This window comes from Pinus tabuliformis, chromosome 6 (assembly GCF_031772625.1).
Source record: "Pinus tabuliformis cultivar Carrire ecotype Pingquan chromosome 6, CPIR1, whole genome shotgun sequence".
Taxonomy (NCBI): Eukaryota; Viridiplantae; Streptophyta; class Pinopsida; order Pinales; family Pinaceae; genus Pinus; species Pinus tabuliformis.
This window is the reverse complement of record NC_142292.1, coordinates 705,907,596-705,928,597: the sequence shown is the minus strand read 5'-3', so window position 1 is coordinate 705,928,597 and position 21,002 is coordinate 705,907,596.

Sequence of the window (21,002 nt, the reverse complement as noted above, 5' to 3'; positions counted from 1 at the left end):
TGCTTTCTCTAAAGATGCACAAAGGCAATGTCATTCATGCCACCAATATGTGCATTAATCTGCATTGTTGTATTACTATTGTGACTTATATCCATGTTTCAAAAAAAGCAAACACAAAAAGTCGTAACCTATTTTTGAGACAGAATACAAACCTCAAGGTGTTGCCTTAACTCACCTATCACATTAAACTATACATCTAAACTAAATGCTTAGAAAATGCGACTCTTGCATGCCAGCTTATATCAATGAACAATTCCTACCATATACTCATTGGTATGGTAAAAATAACTTTATCACATACAATATAAACACCTAAATTTAAACCAAGAAAACAAATTTACATACCAATAAATGCTCCATTTGGGCTCCAAATACACTACTTTACTGACACAACTAATCCTTTTGAAAGAGACACATGCACACATATAAGAAGAAATAATTGTGAATCATCGAAAACTATGTGCAGAGAAGAATCAACTTAGAGGAAAGAACTATTGTTGTGAACAATTAAGTATAAAATATATTTCTTCACCAAAGTTGCTTAGAACTAGAACAAAGTGTGATATTTACACATGCACAAAAAATGTGTGATTTGAGGAATCCCAATCTTTGAATAACTTATGAGTTAACTTTTCACTTGATCCCACTTCCCAAATTGTAATATCATCAACATCTGATCCAATTGAAGAAAATTCATCCAATTGACTAGTTTTAGCTCATTTCATAATCAGAGTGCATTTAAAATAAGAATGTTGATGGAAAAATTATGTTTAGGACCCTAAATGAAATTGAAGTGGCAGATTACTAAACAAAATTGTTTGCTGTAAAGGATGAAAATCCATTCTCACAACATTTGAACTTTAGTTGAGGATTCTCACATCTATTTTAGGAAGATCATTTACAAGTACTTTTATTTAGCATGATTTGGTCCTAAATGTCAGGTTTGCAAAGGATGGGACCAAAATACAAGCAAAATTTCGAAAATGGGACGAAACTTTCCAATGCACTTGAAGAACTTTGAACACTAGGAAACCTCCAGCAAGGTTCAGGAGCACAAAGTCTAATATAAATTATGTTACATGCCTCATAATCTTGACCAGACTTAGGTCATTCTATCACATTATTGGAATCAGTTTACTGAAAAGAAATTCACCATTGCATGCTGAGGGAATTCTAGGTCATTGCAGCAAAGCACCTATGCGCATTAGGAGAAAAAACATTAAAATCAAACAACATTTATAGTTCATTGATTTTCAACCAACAAGAGGAAAGAAATATACTATTTAGATTCAATTATTAAGATGTTGAGTTGTTCTTGCATCTATATATGCTTCAATTCTAAACATCTAAGCATATTGGGCTTTTTTTAACAAGGAACCTTAGATTATTATATCTACAGAACATCAACTATCTAACCTTCATTTAGACATGGCATGAAAGAAGTTGTACCAAAAATTCCCGCAACGTGTTGTACAGGAGTGCTAGGATTTGCCAACCATCCTGGAGAAATATGAGCAGCAGGGCCCACTTGAGGTTCAAATTGCTGTGACCAATCCAATTCAAAGTTTATTCAAACAAGGCCAGATATAGATTTAGATCAAGAAATCATTAATGCACATTCAAAAGGAGGAAAACCATGAAGGGAATATTCATGATACTAATTAAATTGGTGATTCACAACTGGCATAGGAATGGGACAAAATGCCCCCACTTTTTGAATCAACCCCATAAGATGATTATTTACTTAAGATGGAGTTAGAGCTCCATTTGAAGGTGCACATGTGTGACCAATAAAAAATATTATGACATCAGGATTATGTTGAGGGATTTTGAAAAGTGTATGCTACGAATTAAGACTGAATAAAAGCACATAAATATATAAACATATTAGATGGCTGTTAGAAGTTATTTTCCTGCCAAATTTCAAGAAATAATTATAAAATCTAGAAGTGGGTTTTGATGTTTCAATAATTAACAACATGTCTATACAGGTAGCATCATTCTTGTTGAAAAAATTCACATTAGATATATCTTATAGAGAAGTTCTCAACCCGAATCAAGAGTTATTAACAATTAAATGAGGAGAGTGACAACCCTTGATTAATGAGGACCCTAAGCCTGGAAGCTTCAATTCTAGGAACCATCAACTTATTGCAGAATACAGAGTTGGATTGTACAATTGAACTAATATCTAGAAACAAAGCAATTTTTTGAGACTGTGTATCCCTCTATTATTTAAATTGTTCATTTTCCCTACACGTACAATCATAAGTTTAGGTTAAACCCTATAGAAGGGAAAAAATTATTAAAGAAGATAGTAAAATATAAATAGTAAAACAAACATCACTCGAAGCCATCCATTGTAATCAATTATGCTATTTCTCTGTAGACTTCTTTAGATATATTTCTGAATTCTCTAAGATCATTATTAAGTATTTGCATAGCGGTGAACCGATCTTTTCTGGAAAATGAGAATTGCTTAGAATTTATTTAGCTAACTATGAAGTATAAATCGGTTTCTTCAGATATGGAAAAAAAATAACCTTGTAAGCAAAAACAGCTTGGCATTGACAAACATGGAAAAACAAAAGGATTAAGAGAATATTCAACATCCCAACAAAAAATAATCGACCATGAAATCAATTTCCTATTATTAACCTAGTATTAATGAAGGTAAAATAAATGAAAATATAGTATTAACAAATATGAAAAAGGTTAAGAGACAAAATGAAATTCCCCACAAATATGTAATAAATATGACATAGATTACTTTGTAAAATGAGTTTAGCTTGGGTGGTTGGGTAAAATAGTTGTTATCCTCCACCCAAGTTAAAGGATAGCTTTGGAATAAAGTATGTTGCACTCTTAGGTGAGTCTATACTGAGGTTGTCCTTGTACCAACAACCTATCTTTTACACTACCTCCCTCTCTTGCATTTTGGTTGAGAAATTATTGCAATTTCTGATGTACCAGACACCAATACATAAAAAAGGAAAGCATTGAGAGACTAAGAACCATGTAAACAAAGATCCTGACACATGCTAAGGATCAAATATTAGTCTCAATCACCCAACAAAATCACACCACTGATTCAACATATTTGTATTTAATATAGAGACTCTAACAGCACAAAAACCAAACCTTTGAGATTCAAATGATTGCATTGTTGATACTACAACATATTCATAATCACAAATATAAGGAAAAACATAAAGCTCAGAAATTTCAAATTAAAAAAGTCGAACATGCACAAAGCTAATACCCGAGAATTCCTAAAACCAAAAAACAAAAAAAATCATCATTTACAATATAACAAGAATGAGAATTCATGAACCTACTTCTACAACATTTGAAGAATTGCAACACATAGTGTCCCATTCATTTTTTGTGCATGTAACCAAACAAATCAAATGTATAATCGCCGAAGTTTCAATCACAAACCCCAACCAAACAATCACATTGCTAAACGCAACGGAAATATAAACCTGACTCTTGACTCTTCTAGCTCAAAAGAAGCGGAAGATGGAATAAGAGGAAGAAAAAAATCATATTAGATATATCTTGTAGAGAAATTCTCAACCTGAATCAAGAGGTATTAACAATTAAATGAGAAGAGAGGTAGAACCTTTGATTAATGGGGGACCTAGATCTTCGAGAAAAATAAATATATTTTTATAACATATATGAAAGGTGACAATTAATATAATGCAAATACATTGAATATATTAGAAAAAAAACAATTTGTGAAACATAAAAAATACCAAATGACTAAAACTCTTGGTGCAACATTCAACTTCAAACCCTAGTAGTGGTGTAGTTATAATGCTACTATTGTAAATTGTGGCTAAGAAAATCCTTTCCAGTTTGAAGCAAAAATGAATAAAAATGAGCAAGTGGACCCTCAAATCTTCTTTTATAGACACACTAACAAGTTAACTTAGCATTGACTCGGTGAGAGTCAAGACTCATAAGATAAGGTGAGACTAACAACATAAGAGAGACTCACATGATAAGCTTGAGTTGCCTTGATGAGTAATTGACTGTAGGATGGGTTTGACCAAGACAACCTGGGTTTGATCAGTTTCTTTTAAGACTCATGGAATGGGTTGACCTAACTAGATACATTGGTTTTTTGTTCATAATCTATCAGTTTGGATAGAGTCAATTGATTTTGGTAATTATGGTGTTAACCAATAGGATCTAGCTCCACCAGTTAAAGGAAGGGTTTTTTATGCTCATCATGCACTTTTGATTCTCACTTGTGACATGCTTGCATTTTGTGGGCCATTTCACCTATACAAGGAGTTTTTTCATGTGGATGGGTGCACGTGTAATTCATGTATGTAAATTCCCGCTAATCATAGTTGATTAGCCAATAGAGATACCTTCACAAATCTAAAATGTAATTCCAGTTGTTGACTAGAAGCATTAAAAAAGATAGATGTGTAATAGAAAGACATGGAAGACAAGGTCCTAAATGTATTTGAAGAGAAAGCTCAACAAATGGTGGCCACAAGATATCCCATTACCAGAAAGGTTATCATAGGAGATGGAAATGTAGCAATAGGACACGTCTACCACCCATGCCTTTCATACCACTTCAAGCTATAGGAAACTAGAACTACTTAGGTGTTTCTTATGTGGAATGCAAAGAGCTAAGGGAGGGCTACCTCTGGTATCCTGGGGCATATACACCCTTTGTTGGGGACAAGGGCTTGTATCAATTGATGTTAGAAATAGAAGAATAATTTAGATGGCGAAATAAATTGTAGGATATATGAGTAGAGATAACCATCATCAACATACTTTAGATTTCTATCATATTTAGACTGCAATGCATATTGGTGGTATAAAGTTCTTATAATATGTGATTGTAAGTGGAAAAAAAACTTTCAAGATATCACGTTTGGGAGTCCTCAAAAGTGTGTGGTAGGGTTGACAGCTTGCATCCAAGGAACTGCATATGGATTTCAAACAAATAGGAAATGGGTAAATCCCATTATTTGGTGGAAGAAAATATCCAAAATGAATTTCATAGATGGGGCAGATCTATGAGCCAACAATTCAAGCAATTGATTTTTATACAGAGGTCATCACACAGAGGCCAAATTTGCAAACCCAATTACATACATTTTTAATATAAAGAAGGAAGTTATCCAATGTGTCATTTGCAAGATAAGTCCTTCAGTATACAAGGCACCCAAAACAGTTGACATTGCAAATCTCAATTGTTGTTAGCTACAATTAGAGAGAAACAACATTAAGAAATCTATACATATTGCTAGTATAAAATGGTTGTTTTGGTTATGTCATTATAAGTGGAACACATTCTTTTGGTATATCAGGTTCAATAATTCTCAAAAAGGAGTTGCAGTCTTGTGAGCTAGCATCCAAAGAGATGCATTGGAATTTTAAGAGCCTAGAAATGGTTGGGAACTGATTAGATCAATTAGGACCTTATTATTAGAGAGATAGAAAACTATTTTAATCCCCTGCATTGTAGGAATAACCATATCCAAAAAAGGATTTCATAAATGGGGTTATACATGTTGAAGATTCAAGCAATTGGTTCTTATAGAGAACATTTAGTCATCTATTAAAATTGGAAACTAGGGCCAAATTCCAATTTGGAGAGCTCCTATGGGGAAAATTATTGCAGCATTGAATTCCTATCTTTGAGACGACCAAAATTGATATAAATATTGTCTCATTTGGACAAGCGAAAGTGGAGTTTTGAATTTATGTTCTCTCACAAGTAAATTTATAGGGTCGGCCTCATCTTTATTTCGGCTCATCAAGCCTAATGGTCACATCCCATGACGTACACAAAATTATATATATTGCGGTACTTGCTCCATCATTAGATACATCTATTTTCCTTAGATTGAAGTCTGAGATAGCTGAGTTTTTGTGGAAGGTCAAAGGAGGGTTTTGTTTGGTTTTACCTCTGCGTCAAGACCAAGACCTTCCAAGGAGGATAGTCTTTGGTCTGAGCATGTGCCAAGTCATTCAGTCCTAATTTGGTAGCATCTCAATATGCTGAAATGGTACACTACTTTTTGGGCTTGTTCATGTGAAAGATGACCTCTCCTCATGAATTCGTATCCATGATTCACCTTAGTGGAACAACAGTTAGTACAATCATCTCAATAAAGGGAGTTGAGAGTCCTTTAATGGGTTCATATCAGTGCTCATGGCCATCGGAGATGATATCCATGCATTCTAGTGATAGCCATAGTGGAAGGGATAACCTTTGGTTCAATTAGATAAAATCACAGTGGAGAGTAAGTTGCCATAACCAGAATGTCATGTTGATTCATTCTCGTGTTTAAGATTTGTATCTTCATTAGTCAAAGTCATTTTGACTTTGGTTATTGTACTCTCTCTCTGCTAGACATTCGATATTTATAATAAGAAGAATTGATATAGGGGTTCTCCCCATCTTGGGGTTTTTCCTTGGCTTGTGCCACATTCTGTGTACTCTTTTCTTAGCTTGTCTTTAGCATCCATCCTTACATTGTTTCTTCAGTCACTGTCAGTTTGATAATGTTTCATGGGATTTCTATCAAAAATAAAATGGTCTAACAAATATATGGAATTTTAAGTGATTGCCTTTAGTAAAGAACATGTTATCTGAAATTAGCATGGTATTAGATCCAGATGAGGACAAGCCTAAAGTCAACCTTGAAGCAGGGTTTCAGAGATTGATGGGTTCTCATTCATATCTTTGCATGAAGTTTTGTTCAGGATTTCGTATTTATGGATAAATTCTAGCATTAAAATTCTAGAAATTCAAAGCTCTCCTTGGATCAGAGTTTGGATTGAAGTTATGTTGGCATATGTGATCACTATAGATCTCACATCTTTGTTGCACTCTAGTCTTTTCACATCACCGATCTCACTCACTATATCTCAGTGCTAGGGCCTCACACAAAATTTCTTAGAGGATGGATCTTGATGTTTCATAATAAAATCTCCTCGGTGACTTCACTCATACTACATTACAATATTTCAATGTCTTTAGACTTGGAATTGCATTTCAGTTTTTGCCTAACAAGGATGGCACAACTTTCACGGTCTTGATCTCTGCACTAATACATGGTAAGGTCTCTCTTTTATATATTTATGTTTGGCACATGTGTATAGCTCCGATCTCAACACCTTTATGTATATTACAAAGGAAGGATGGACTATCAATTATGCGATATATATAATAAATGCGATGTGACGTATATCTCAGTAGCATATGTCTCAACATGTATGTTTCAATCAATCTTTGTACTCAGTTATGTATGGCATCACAATTCTAGTGATACGTATTTTGATATGATAGCTCAGTTACTCTCTATGACTGATATTGTCTTGACACTCAAATTCGCAATTTGTAAAAATCAAGGAAATCTTCGCATACAATTTTTTCTAGAATACAAAGTTTGTAGGTTTTCAGTATGAGTCTCGCTACAGGAAGTCTCTCGCTCTTGCTACAATAAGTATCTTTCTCTCACTATAGGAAGCCTCTCGCTCTCACTATAGGAAGTCTCTTTCTCTTGATTCAGGAACACTTCTCTGGCTCTCGCTATAAATCTTCATTGTTCTCAAGGGAGCTTGTATTTCTCTTGGTTTATATTCTCTCAGTTACAACCTCCTGTCTCTTATATGTTGCATTGTACATTGTTCATCTATTCATCAATGATCATGTTGACATAGAGACATTGTTCTTCTACGAACTAGTAGGCTTCACTATACATGTGTCTCGCTATCCTCTGTATATATCTAGATCTGTCTTTGGCTCGCTTGCTACACAGTTCGTATGGCTCACAATGTATAAGACATTGTCTTTATTCATTATGCATATCATTAATACATAGATTGAATGACATGTTCCTCTACAACAAAGTTAGATTGAATCAATAGCATCGATATAGCGATATATATTGGCACTGATGCTATTTAATATAGCATTGAAACTCCATATATATGTAAGCTATAAAATAGCATCAAATGGCATCAACTTATGTAACTTGATACATCTATGACTGTGAAAAGAAATCCTAATGAAGATTGTAATCTTATAGAGACCAGCATAAATAAACTTGTTAAATTTAAGATCTACAAGACACTACTGAGCATTTTTTTAATAAGTGACAAGACATCATGGTTGAGAATTTTCTGTTTAGATTCAAGTCTAGGGAATATAGTTTGTGTAATAAGAAAAGATATGGTTCTTGCTCAAAACTCATTGATCCTTGCAGCCATAATTCTCACTAGCACCAGCTAGTAAGGTGCTTATCAAGTGGTGAAAGGAACAAATCTTTGTGATGCCAAATATCATCTGAACTTATTTCTAAGGAATGCTAGAATTTTACAGTTTCTTCAATCTCCGTAATAAGTCTAGTAGTATCCACTGACCTCCGTTCTCTGAAAAATTGATATGTCTCATTAGTATTATTTCCTTTGCCTATAATTAATATCATAATCAAGGAAGAGCATATGCATGCAAAAATTGTTCTCGAAATCATTTCTATAGTTGACATCCACTGTCTATACCATAAAAAATTCAAAATAAAAACTATCTTCTACACTAGGGGTTTCAATGGAAGCAAGGTTTTCAATCATAACCCTGCAAAAATTTTGCACAACAGTAAGAAGATCTTCATCAAGTTTGAGCTTTATCTAGGAGCATGGCTGCTCCATTGTTTTAGTAGTATGGTGGAAGGATGACTTGATTCAAGTATGGTAATAAGGGTAGTATCAACATCTTAAGGCAAATGTCATCTTTGCATCATCAGCATAAAGTGCATTGTTTTCTTGCCACTATATCCTGCTACCACACTGAATCTTCCTTAAAGTTTAAAATATGTTGTAGAAAGGTAAATTAACATAACTTGATAGGAATTGTTCAGGTTTTCTTTGGTCCATCCTGAATATGATAGGTGATGTTTGGAAAAATGTTGACAAGGGTCAAACACCTTGGCATAATCAGACTTGAAGCTATCAATTAAAAGGGGACAGAGCAGATAATTCCAAGGAAAACTCAGAGGAGATGTTGCATGATCAACTGGAGTATGAGTTTAGGGGGAACCATATAATCCAGGAAGAATTGATATTCATGCCACATGGTCTACAGGAATATCTACATGAAAAGTAACAGAATCATAGACAATCTTGATGACTATGCTTCAAGATATTTAGAGGATAACATAATCAAAGATATAGTAGATAATCCTCTTAAGGAGTTGAGACAAAAACGAAAGAAATGTCTCATTTTCTCGATAAACACCTGATATAACTCACACATTGCACCAATGTATCTAAAACATTGTTATAATTAAGCCTCTCAACTTTTAGGAATTTAAATATTGGTTGGATTGGTTGTATGATAAAAGGAAAATGCTACACTTCTTGGGATCCTTTCTTTGTTTTGTAAACTGAAGTTTGGAAGCTTTGTTGAGGTTGGACACTCTTAGCAACAAGTTTAACTTATAAAGATATGAAACTCATCCATGATCCATTTGGATATAATATATTTGGGAGCCTCCAAGTTGTATCACGAATTAGTGAAATGAACAGATTTCCAACATACTTTCATAACCTCTTAGAAATGAGCTAACAATATGGAAAATTGTAAAAGAACATATAACTATTGTATCTCTTAAGTTTCACCTTTATGTCTTATAAGGAGGTGGATCTCACAATGAGAAGGTTATCAGACGGACACCTTGTACTTTGGAAAGACAAGCTTAGGCTTGTGATCTCCTTGGGTAAGTGGAAATAAGATCAAGTCTTCATCTAGAAGCATAGGTTTGCTGAGTACTGCCTAAATCACTGTTGTAAATAAATTTGTTCTCTCTCTCTCTCTCTCTCTCTCTCTCTCTCTCTCTCTCTCTCTATATATATATATATATATATATATATATATATATATATATATGTTGCTAAATGAAGTTACGAGGCTACCTCTAATCTTGCCTTTCAGAAAGCATCTCAGCATCATTCCCAATATGAAGGGATCTGTGGTTAAGATTGAACATTGAGTTCTAGGATATCCTAGGGGCTTGAGGTACTTATTGAGCTATGAGCGACCATAGGGTGAGTGGTTCACCTTCCCCTATTGCTTCTCTTTGAACAGGGCGAGTGGTTCACCTCCCCCTATGATACCTCATGATGATTGACATGTGCATAGGGAATGTCGTTCACCTTCCCCTATGATTTTGGACACATGTGTATAGGATGAGTGGTTCACATTCCCCTACATTTGATGACATATGAATAGGAAGAGTGGGCCGCCTTCTCCTATGGCATATGAGCAAGATGAGTGGTTCACCTTCTCTTGTGAATCTCCCAATGATAGATGCATTCAAGCATCTGTTTATGGACATGTCAGTGGGATGTGGTTCAACATTACCCCACATGTAGGATTCTCATTCCCTACGACTGATGGTTGACATGTCAGTGGGATTTGGTTCATCCTTTCCCCACGAGTAGGATCCTTCCTACGAATGATCGGTTGGCATGCATGTAGGACGTGGTTCATCCTTTCCCTACTCTCATTGGTTTGCATCCGTGTAGGATTTGGTTTATCCTTTCCCTACATGTGGTTGTGATATGTGTTTGCAGGATGTGGTTCATCCTTTCCCTACATGTGATTTTGATATATGTGTGTAGGATGTGGTTTATCCTTTCCGTACTTGTGATTATGAGTTGGATGTGATATGTTCTTTCCCTATTAGTGTTTCTACATCATCTTACCCATGTTGTCTGGAACACATGAGAATTACCTCTCATATAGACAATACGCTGGGAAAAGTATATAGGGACCATAACACTACCGATGGATGCATCGCGTATTATTGTACCCCCTATGTCTAGGATGTATGATGTTTCTTCAAATTGATCTCTTGGGATCAAGTATAAATGGTTATGTGGACTAAATTTCATCAGTAGAGAGTGGCAAGGTCTTGCAACTCACTCTCGATCAATTATTATTCATTATTCATATCAGTGTTTAGCATATAACAGAAAGGTAGAGAAGAGATGACATAGATGGTTTATATTGATTGGATGGCATGATGATGGATGGATTGGCAGGTGGAATTCTCCCTAGTTGAGAGGGAGTGTTAAAATTGTAAACTAGGGACAAATTCCACTTTGGACAACTCCTGTGTGGAAGGTTATTGCAGCATTGAATTCCTCTCTTGAGAGGATCAAAATAAATATAAAGATTGTCTCATTTGGACAAGTGGAAGTTGAGTTTTGAATTTATGTTCTCTCACAAGTAAATTTATAAGGTTGGACTCATCTTTATGTTCACTCATCAAGCCTAATGGTCACGTCCCATGACCTCTACTAAATTGTATATATTGTGGTACTTGCTCCATCATTAGATACATCTCTTTTCCTTGGATTGAAGTCTAAGATAGTAGAGTTTTTGTGGAAGGTTAAAGGAGGGTTTTGTTTGGGTTTACCTCTGTATCAAGACCAAGATCTTCCAAGGAGGAGAAATTTTGGTCTGCGAATGGGCCGAGTCATTTAGTCTAAATTTGGTAGTAGCTTATCAGACTGAGATGGTACAGTTCTTTCTGGGCTTATTTATGTGAAAGATCACCTCTCCTCATGAGGTTGTATCCACGATTCATCTTAGGCAAAACCATAGTTAGTACAATCTTCTCAATCAAGGGAACCAAAATTCCTTTCATGGGTTCATATTAGTCCTTATGGCTAGAGAAGATGATATTCATGCATGCTAGTGATAGCTACATTGGAAGGGATAACCCTTGGTTCAATTAAATAAAATCATAGTGGATAGTAAGTTGCTCTAACCAGAATGTCATGCTGAGTCATTCTCATGTTTAATATTTGGATCTTCATTAGTCAAAGTCATTTTAACTTTGGTTATTGTACTCTCTCTCTATTGGACATTATATATTAATAATAAGAAGAATTGATATAGGGTTTTCCCCATCTTATGGTTTTTCCCTGGCTTATGCCATATCATGTGTACTATTTTCTAGCTTGTCTTAAGCATCTATCCTTTCTTCACTCACTGTCAGTTTGATAATGTTTCATGGAATTACTATCAAAAATAAAATGGTCTAACAAATATATGGAATTTTAAGTGATTGTCCTTAGCAAATAACATGTTATCTAGAATTAACATCATCCCCAAAGGCTCTAGGAAAAATATAGTGAGTATTTTATGGAACTTTGTAAGATCATTTATGATGATAGTTTTTTCAAAACAAGTCTAGTTGCCAAGTGGCCTATTTGAAAAAAATGAAAATAGTCCTCAATAACATCCTTCTTTAAGTACATGACCAAATAACTTTGTAATAAGATCCAACCTTTGTATTTCACTTGCACAAAGGTTCAATAGGAAATGGTTTGTTTAGGACAAGGAAATCAAGTGAATTCAAATATGTCAGGGAAACTGGAAGCCTACTCTTTCTTTAAATTCATGGTGTTGGGGTGGTTGATTCTCAATAATAGCATAGTAGACCAAGATGGAATTCAGTATACAAAACTTTTGGATGTTTTTTGCATGCCCTAAAAGGTAAAAGAAGTTAGACATCTTTTATCAAAATGCAATATAAAAAGAGCTCAAAATGATTCTAGATGATATGGGGCCTATCTGGAAAGTTTGGAAATAGTCCTACATAAAATCCTTCTTTGAGTACAGGATCAAAGGACCTTATGATAAGACCCATTCCTTGATTTTACATTTGCAGAGGGTTAATAGAAGATGGTTTGACTAGGACAAGGAAATCAAGTGAATTCAAAGATTTCAGGGAAACTGGAAGGAAACCCTTTTATTAAATCCATGGTGATTGGGTGGTTGATTCTCAAGAATACCCTAGCACATAAAGACAAATAAAATTCAACATACAGGACTTTTAGATGGTTGTTACATGACCTAAAAGGAATATTTCATGGAATTTTAAGATATCTCAAACCTTTTGGAACTAGATTTATGTGGATTGTCACATTCTATTAACTTCTCTCTTCTTCATTGGAATTTGGTTATTTAATGGAGATAACTATTGAGGAAGCTTTACAATATTTGTTGGACAATGAGGAGGTAAAGAAGACTGATCACTCTACCTATATTTGTCATTTGGGAAATATTTTTGACATGAAATGCAACCCTCTTCCAAGACAAATTTGTCACACCAACCATGGTCTTTTATAAATTTCATGCAACATACAAGTACTATTTACAGGTGAAAAAACCAAGACAGGCAAGAGATTTCTAACATGGATATTGGTTAATCTATAACTTGTGGCTTTTTCAATGGGGCCTCTCAATAAAATAATAGACCTATTGAAGCAAAAGGTGTTCTATAGTTACAAGAATCTTACAAACTCCTTTTTGGGTGCAGTACAGGAAGGGGTGCTATATTCTAATAATGATGTTGAGGTATGGGCTGCCAAATTTCTGATGGCATTAGCACTGGAAGGAGGCTTGGGTTAGCTACCAATTTTCAGGGATTGTAAATGAATCATCTACTGGATGGAGGGATCTCTTCAAGCCTCAAATCTAAACTTGCAAGGTGTTGCTCACAGATGCTAAATATGAACGCTATTTTTCACTCATTTGCATGATATCATGTGCTCAGGGAACAAAATCAAGCATGCAGTAAGCCTCACAACCCTTTGTGGATTGATAGGTGGACCGAATTGAAGAAGCTCTTCCCCCTAAGACAAATTTACAATTAACTTTACTCTTTAATAGCTTGGCATAATACATTTATTGTTAGAAATTAAGATGCTTTGAATGGATGTGTCATCTTAGCACCCTAATCTTTGCACAATAAAGTATAACATATAATGCTATTGCACTCTTTAAAACATGGGTGATGTTGGACAAGCTATGATAGATTCTTAGCATAAATGCCCCCAGTTGATGTTGGACAAGTTATCCTAGCTCCATAGCAGAAATTGCCCAATTCATGGGTGAAATTTTTAGAGATATCTTATTAATGTAAGGAATGGAAAATGATATGATCTTTACCGTGGGAAAAGAAATAACTATAAGAAAAAAACTACAATTGAAAAATAAATACAGTGCATGTACCTATTGTATTAACTTGGCCTCCATAACCTTCACATCTGACCACTTCCTCAAATGTAGGAGCTGCATCTCCAGGAACAACATACCAAGTTTTCAAAGAACCCATATGTAGATAGTTCAAACTATGCAGATCATGGTCCTCCACATGCCAAGAAAACCAATTGAACAACATGGCAATGTAAACCATTGGTGAAGTAACTCCAGGCACCTCATCGGGCACATAACAGAGAAATGACCCTTGTGATCTTGAGGAAATCCACATATTCCAAGCAATGTTTGAGAGGTCCAAACATGAATTCTGAGAGCCCTCTTTTGTTTGTGTTTCCTTTGGTATTGTACTTTTCTCTCCTGTGGCGTAGATGATTGTGGTTGAAATTTCTCATTGGGTTTCCCAAAGGCAGTTCCAAGGATATCATTGGTGTACTCTATAGTAACAGGCTTATCAATAGTTTCCCTCCAAAACAACATTTCCACCACCAGAGGAGTGGCGTCCCTTGATGATTTCAGTCTAGACCTTGCAAACAACTTCGTCTTGGCCTAAAAGTTTTCCAATGTGTAGGTCTCCCCACTCTCTGATATTGATTTTTTCAACACGGTCTAGAGAGGGCCTCTGGTTTTCTTGGGACTCAATCCGATTTGTTGTTGGAGAGTGAAATTCACAATATTGGTGACCTTATTCACTTCATTGGAATATTTATAAGCATTGGACCGCTGAGCATTTAGTGTTACTCATGCAACACCACTAACTATATCATTGTTGTAGTTGTTGCTATGTAACTATGTCAAGCAATGATTCAGATATGCAATGAACCCTCTTGGGTGCCTTGGGTATTAGAGGATTTATCTTGCAAATATCGCATTGGCTAGCTTCCTTCTTTATCTTCAAAATGTACCTAGTTGGGTTAGTGAATTCAACTTCCATGGGATGAAAATCTAGTCCCAATGGAAATGCCTTCAACCATGGCAGCACCTTAGTATCCCCCATCCCGTGAACCTAAAGCCAGACAACAACACTATTATCTATTATTTTTTATATTTATTTCAACATACAACACCACAACACGAGATGAAAAACAAATTCAAGTGGGTGTTACTTTAGTGTCTATAGGGATATTTAGATTCATTAATGTGTTTTAAATACCCCATCCTATGAACCTAAAGCCAGAAAACAATACTATTATCTATTCTTTTTAGTATTTATTTTGGCATACAACACCAGAACAAGAGATGCAAAACAAATTCAAGTGGGTGTTACTTTAGTGTCTATGGGGATATTTAGTTTCATTAATGTGTTTTACATAGTATGGGTTTTAGGTTTGTATCATGGCAAAGGATGGACTCAAACCCAAAATGATTTTTTTTGGACTTACAATGCATGAAAAGACTATAAAGAATAATATAAATCCTCTTTGAGAGATTTTAGGACTCCATCTAGGATAAGGGTTTTATTATAAGGTTTTCCACATCATATATGGGAGTTAAGGCTTATATCTTGCCTAAAGAATGAAAAATGGTCTTAGGCTTCAAACAAGTTTTTCTCATGTTTAATGTCCATGAACAAGGTATTAGAATGGACACAATAAGTATGTTTTGCATAATAAGAATGGGTTTTATGGCCTCTACAACATATAGAGAAGGAAAACAAGATCCTTAATCCCCAAACAAAACTTCTCTAGTAGTTCAATAGAGGTGAATAAGGCCAAAAACCACCACACATATCCTCTCTAAGATATATATCTAGCCTTCAGGTGCATTATGGGAGCTATTTGAAGGTTTTGTGTGCCATAGTTGGGCCTTGGGGCCTCTAAGTTTGGCCTCAATATTATTAGGAGGTTTTTTGCACCATGTATGGCACTTGGGGCCTTAACCATTGTCAAGGAAGGATCATAAGGTGCTTGAGTCATATTTGAATATTTCCATGATCAATCTTCTTGAACTACTATTTGAATTACCACACATGACATCTCTAGGGGATATTTGGCCTCTATGGGGGATCTTTGTCACCATTCATATGGTTTACATGATAAAAATGGGTCTTGGGGAATGTATTATCTCTAGGGGAGGAGAAAAGAGGGTCTTAGGCCCTAAATAAATATTCTAGAGTTCAAGGAACATGAACTAACTCTCAAACAACCACATAGATAATCTCTAAGGGATATTGAAATTTCAACTTGGATATGGGAGCCATGGTATGTTATTGTACATAAAGAGCCACAACAATTGTTAGTATGTATGGTTTTCTAATAATTGTGTGTGCACATTCTAAGAATGTGAATTCTCTATTAGAATTTGTGCACATTTTTGTAATGCATATATATGTAGAATTATTGATAAAATAATATTGCTTTAGAGTAATATAAATTTATATTAATTCACCAAGTTTAAATCAACATACTTTGAATTCAAATTTAAAATCAGTGTCTCTATGAATCTAGTGCAATAATCAACCATGGTATGTAACAGCACCACAAAAAACCCCACAACAAATTATGTGTTGTCTCTCTAAGATATGAGGAAAAAAAATCCTATTAACCCTTAAAACCCTTCTATATGACTTCAAAACTCTCTTTCTTGTCCCTGTTTCTGAAGGGAGTGTAAAACTATTATATATTGTAAACTTATACTCTATATTGTATAAAATTGTTATGATTTTAGCATTATAGATGGATTCATATACTCCTTTAAGGAGGTTTTTGAATCCATCTACCTAAATTTTACCATTGCAGATGGATTTAGAGACCCCTTTAAGGGGTCAAAGGGTTCTCTATATTTAACACTGTAGATGAGTTCAAAGACCCTTTTGTCTCTAAAGTTTAACACTAGACATGGATTCAAAGACCCACAGATCAATTTAAAGAAAGGGGGATCTCTGAATCCATTTGTAGTGTTGAAATTTAGTGAAATGTAGTACTTCAGTATCAAAATTACAATTTTCCATTTATGGAGTGACACAATTAAAAATTAATATCATAAACGACTAATTCATATACTTGTACTTGTTACTTTGTCATATTTTTATTCTTAGACTATAGTAGCTTTTACGTTAATCATTTTTAACTTTATCACTTAAAAAATCTGGGTCACTTAAAAGTTAGCCACTTTTAGTTGGGTCACTTGTTATCTAGTCGTATATTTTATCTCTAGACTAAATTAGTCATTTAAGTTGGTCATTTTTTGTTGGGTCACTTAAAATTGCTCAAATTTAGTAGTAATTCACTTCAAATAATTGTGGTGACTAACTTTTTTAGTCACGCAGTCACTAATCTCTAATTTTCTACTAGTGTCTACAATGTTTTTTTTGTGCTAAAAAAATCTATCATGCACTAAGTTTGTTTTAACCTGTAATGCTTGTGATTATGCTACAAACAAATATAGCATGTGCTAGATTTGTTTTACTTTGCAATGTTTGATTTTGTGCTAAAAACAAATTTAATGCAAATATTTGATGATTTATTTCAACATGAGATTGGTTTTATGAGTTCAAGATTTTGTGATTTATAATGTTTAGAAATCAAAATCTTCCATATTAATAACACCAACAATTTCTGGGTCGGCGTTTTGAACCAACAAATGTGGTCCATCATTAGAACACAAATAGAAAATCTAATCTAACCATGAAATTAAATATTGTAGAGATGCACCAAACCAAAATGTTAGAGAGAGTCAAAATTAATCATTTTCAACCACAAAACCTTAAGATATAGCTATTTAGTAACTATTAATAATAAAAAATATAATTATTAATAAATAACCATTAATATCAAAATGTAATATAATATAAATTTAATATTTTATTATAATAAATAAATATATTATAATAATGCCTATCCATATATATAATAAAAAATATTAAACAAAGGATCTAAATTAAAATAGGACACACACATTATTGAAAAATTTATTGTATATTCTATGTTAATATCCTAAATTTTATAAATTTACTTAAATAAAGCTATATATTATCTTTAAAAAAATAAATTATAGGATTTTGATGAAGGAGACATTAATAGTAATAGCTAAAAAAAATATAAGGTATATTAATTGAAAACAAAAATGAGGAAAGAGGTGTGTGTGTATATATATATATATATATATATATATATATATATATATATATATATATATATATATATATATATATATGATAAAAATAAAACTTAAAAAAGATCCTATCATAAGAATAATTAGAGAAATAAATTGTATAGAATTTGGAATTTATAAAAAATAAGGGATGAAACATGCTAAAATAATAAATAAAGATAAACAAAGAGAAGGGGAATAAAAGGGGCCAAAACAAATCCACCAAAGAAGTCAGAGCAAGAATCCAATTACTTTTAAACTACTACTAATTTTTGATTGATTGTAATATTTGTGATTGTGCTACAAACAAATATAATATAAGTTTGATTTGTTTTACCTTACAATGTTTGTTTTTGCACTAAAAGAAAATCTAGTACAAATATTTGACGATTTATTCCAATACAAGATTGGTTCTATGAGTTCAAGCTTCTGTGATTCATAATGTTTAAAAATCAAAATATTTAATTAATCACACCAAAAAATTTAGAGAGCCTTTAAAATTAACCAATGTGGTCCATCATTAGAATATAGATAGAGAATCTAATCTAACTAGGAGATTAAATACAAATCAAACTAACCCATTAGAAAGAATCAAAATTTTATTGCTCTTGAAACCCTTAAATATTGTAAGATATAAATATTATTAAATATTAATATTAAAAAATATAATTAATAATAAATAATCATCTTTATATAAAATAAATAAATTAGAAAGAATATTTAATTTAACCGGACAATTAAATACAAACCAAACCAACCTATTAGAGAGAATCATGATAAAAATAAAATATAAAAAAGATCAGAAATAAATTGTATAGGATTTGGAATTTCTAAAAAATAAGGGATGAAACATACTAAAATAATAAATAAAGATAAACAAAGAGAAAAGGAATGAAAGGGGCCAAAGACAAATCCACCAAAGAAGTCAGAGCAATAATCCAATTACTATTAGAAAATGTTTCTGCTTACACTCGGGATGAGAGAGGGCTAGGGTTTTTCATGTGAAGAAATGCACAGGGTCCAGCGAATGACAACAGAGTCGTAGTGCTGTAATAGTCAACGATGGTATTGCAGCAGAGAGAGGCGTTAAGCTGTTTTTGTTTTGGTAAGTCACGTGATTCTGTCCAGACAATTGCTTATTCTAAGATAAGAGCGCCAACGGGTAGAGGATTTCCACGAATTGAGCGAGGGAATGGACGAAAGGCAGGGGAGGGGAGAGATCCCCTCCTATAGGGAGGTAATGGTTGGAAGTTCTGGAAGCGGAGGTGGGTACGGAAGGGTGGTGGAAACAAGTAAGACAATGCCAGTGCTGGGGAATCAGTGGCAAGCAAGATTGGTGAATAAATGCCTTCCTAGGGCACAGAAAAAGCCCAGGTATGTGATACCAAATAATAAGCTGGAAGAATACCGTTGTTATATGAGAGATCACACATTAATCTGTAAATTCATAGGGTACTGGCCATCTGAAAGGGATATTATGCGATGGATCCAACAGCGATGGAAACCAAGAGGACATATTGATCTTAAACTGGGGGCAAAGGGATTTTTCACCGTCATTTTTGCAAACTTACAGGATAAGGAAAGGGTTTTTGAGGAGGGCCCCCATTTTATGAATAATGCAGGCTTGTTCACGCGATATTGGGAAGATAGGTACAATCTTGATGACGAGAAAATCATGGCAGCCCCGATTTGGGTCCGTTTATTTGGGCTTCCGGATGAATTTTGGGACCCTGAAATATTGGAAGGGATTGGAAACTCGATTGGTACTTTTGTGAAGGTGGCAGAATCAACGAAAAGGGGAAAATATACGTCCTATGCCCGGATTTGTGTATACATGAATATCTCAGCCCCTTTACCGGAATCTATTGAGCTGGAATATCAGGATGAAATATGGCAGCAACTCATTGATTATGAACATATACTGTTCAGGTGCAGACGTTGTCATGAATATGGACATCTGGTCAAGGATTGCCCACAAAATCGACCAATGGAAGTAGAGAAAGACAAGCAGGAGGAACTCAGAGCAGGGGAAGGGGTGGAAGGCGAAGCACGTGACTTCAAAGAGGTACAGAGGAGAAGGAAACCAAATGTGGGATCTTCAAAATTACAACCCCAGGAAAGGAAGGCATCACTTGACAGTAAAAACAAGTTCAGTATTCTCCAAACGCAAGAAGACGAGGTTGACGTAGGAAAACAGGATAAGGAGATTATGGAGCAAATTACAATGGAACAGGAAAGGGATGTCAATGAGCCAGCTCCAATGGAAATCATAAAAGATGGAAAAAGAAAAAGTAGAAGCCCCAGCAGAGCGAAGGAAGAGGAGGAAGGAGTAAGACTTGATTTCACAGAACAAATCATAAAGGGTAAAGAGGTTGTCCAAGAAGAGGGTAACGAGGAGGAAAAAATAATGGAGAAATTATTAAGTGATTGGAAAAAACTGGATGAAAGATTCATCCCAGAAAAAGAAAAACAATTGTACAAGGAAACCTTTCAAACGTATAAAGAGAAGAAGGCAGAACTTCTAGCAACCAGGTCAGATCAAGGTAATCAGGAATCCCAAAGGCCAGAAGGGGATAGTCAAGGCAAGAATGGAAGGAAAAAAGGGAGAAGAACGCTAAGCGAATCAATCCAAGCTGTGGGAGAGACTTTAGTAAACTCAGGAAGGGTGATACCTCTTTCAGAGGTATTTCTACAAACCCCCAAAAGTTTTAAATGATTGTTCTAAGTTGGAATATCAGGGGACTGAACAGTCCAGGGAAACAAAGATATTTGAAGGAACGAGTAAAGAAAGAAAAACCTAGCATTATGGTCATTCAGGAAACAAAAATGGATAGCCAACAAATGACAGAAATTG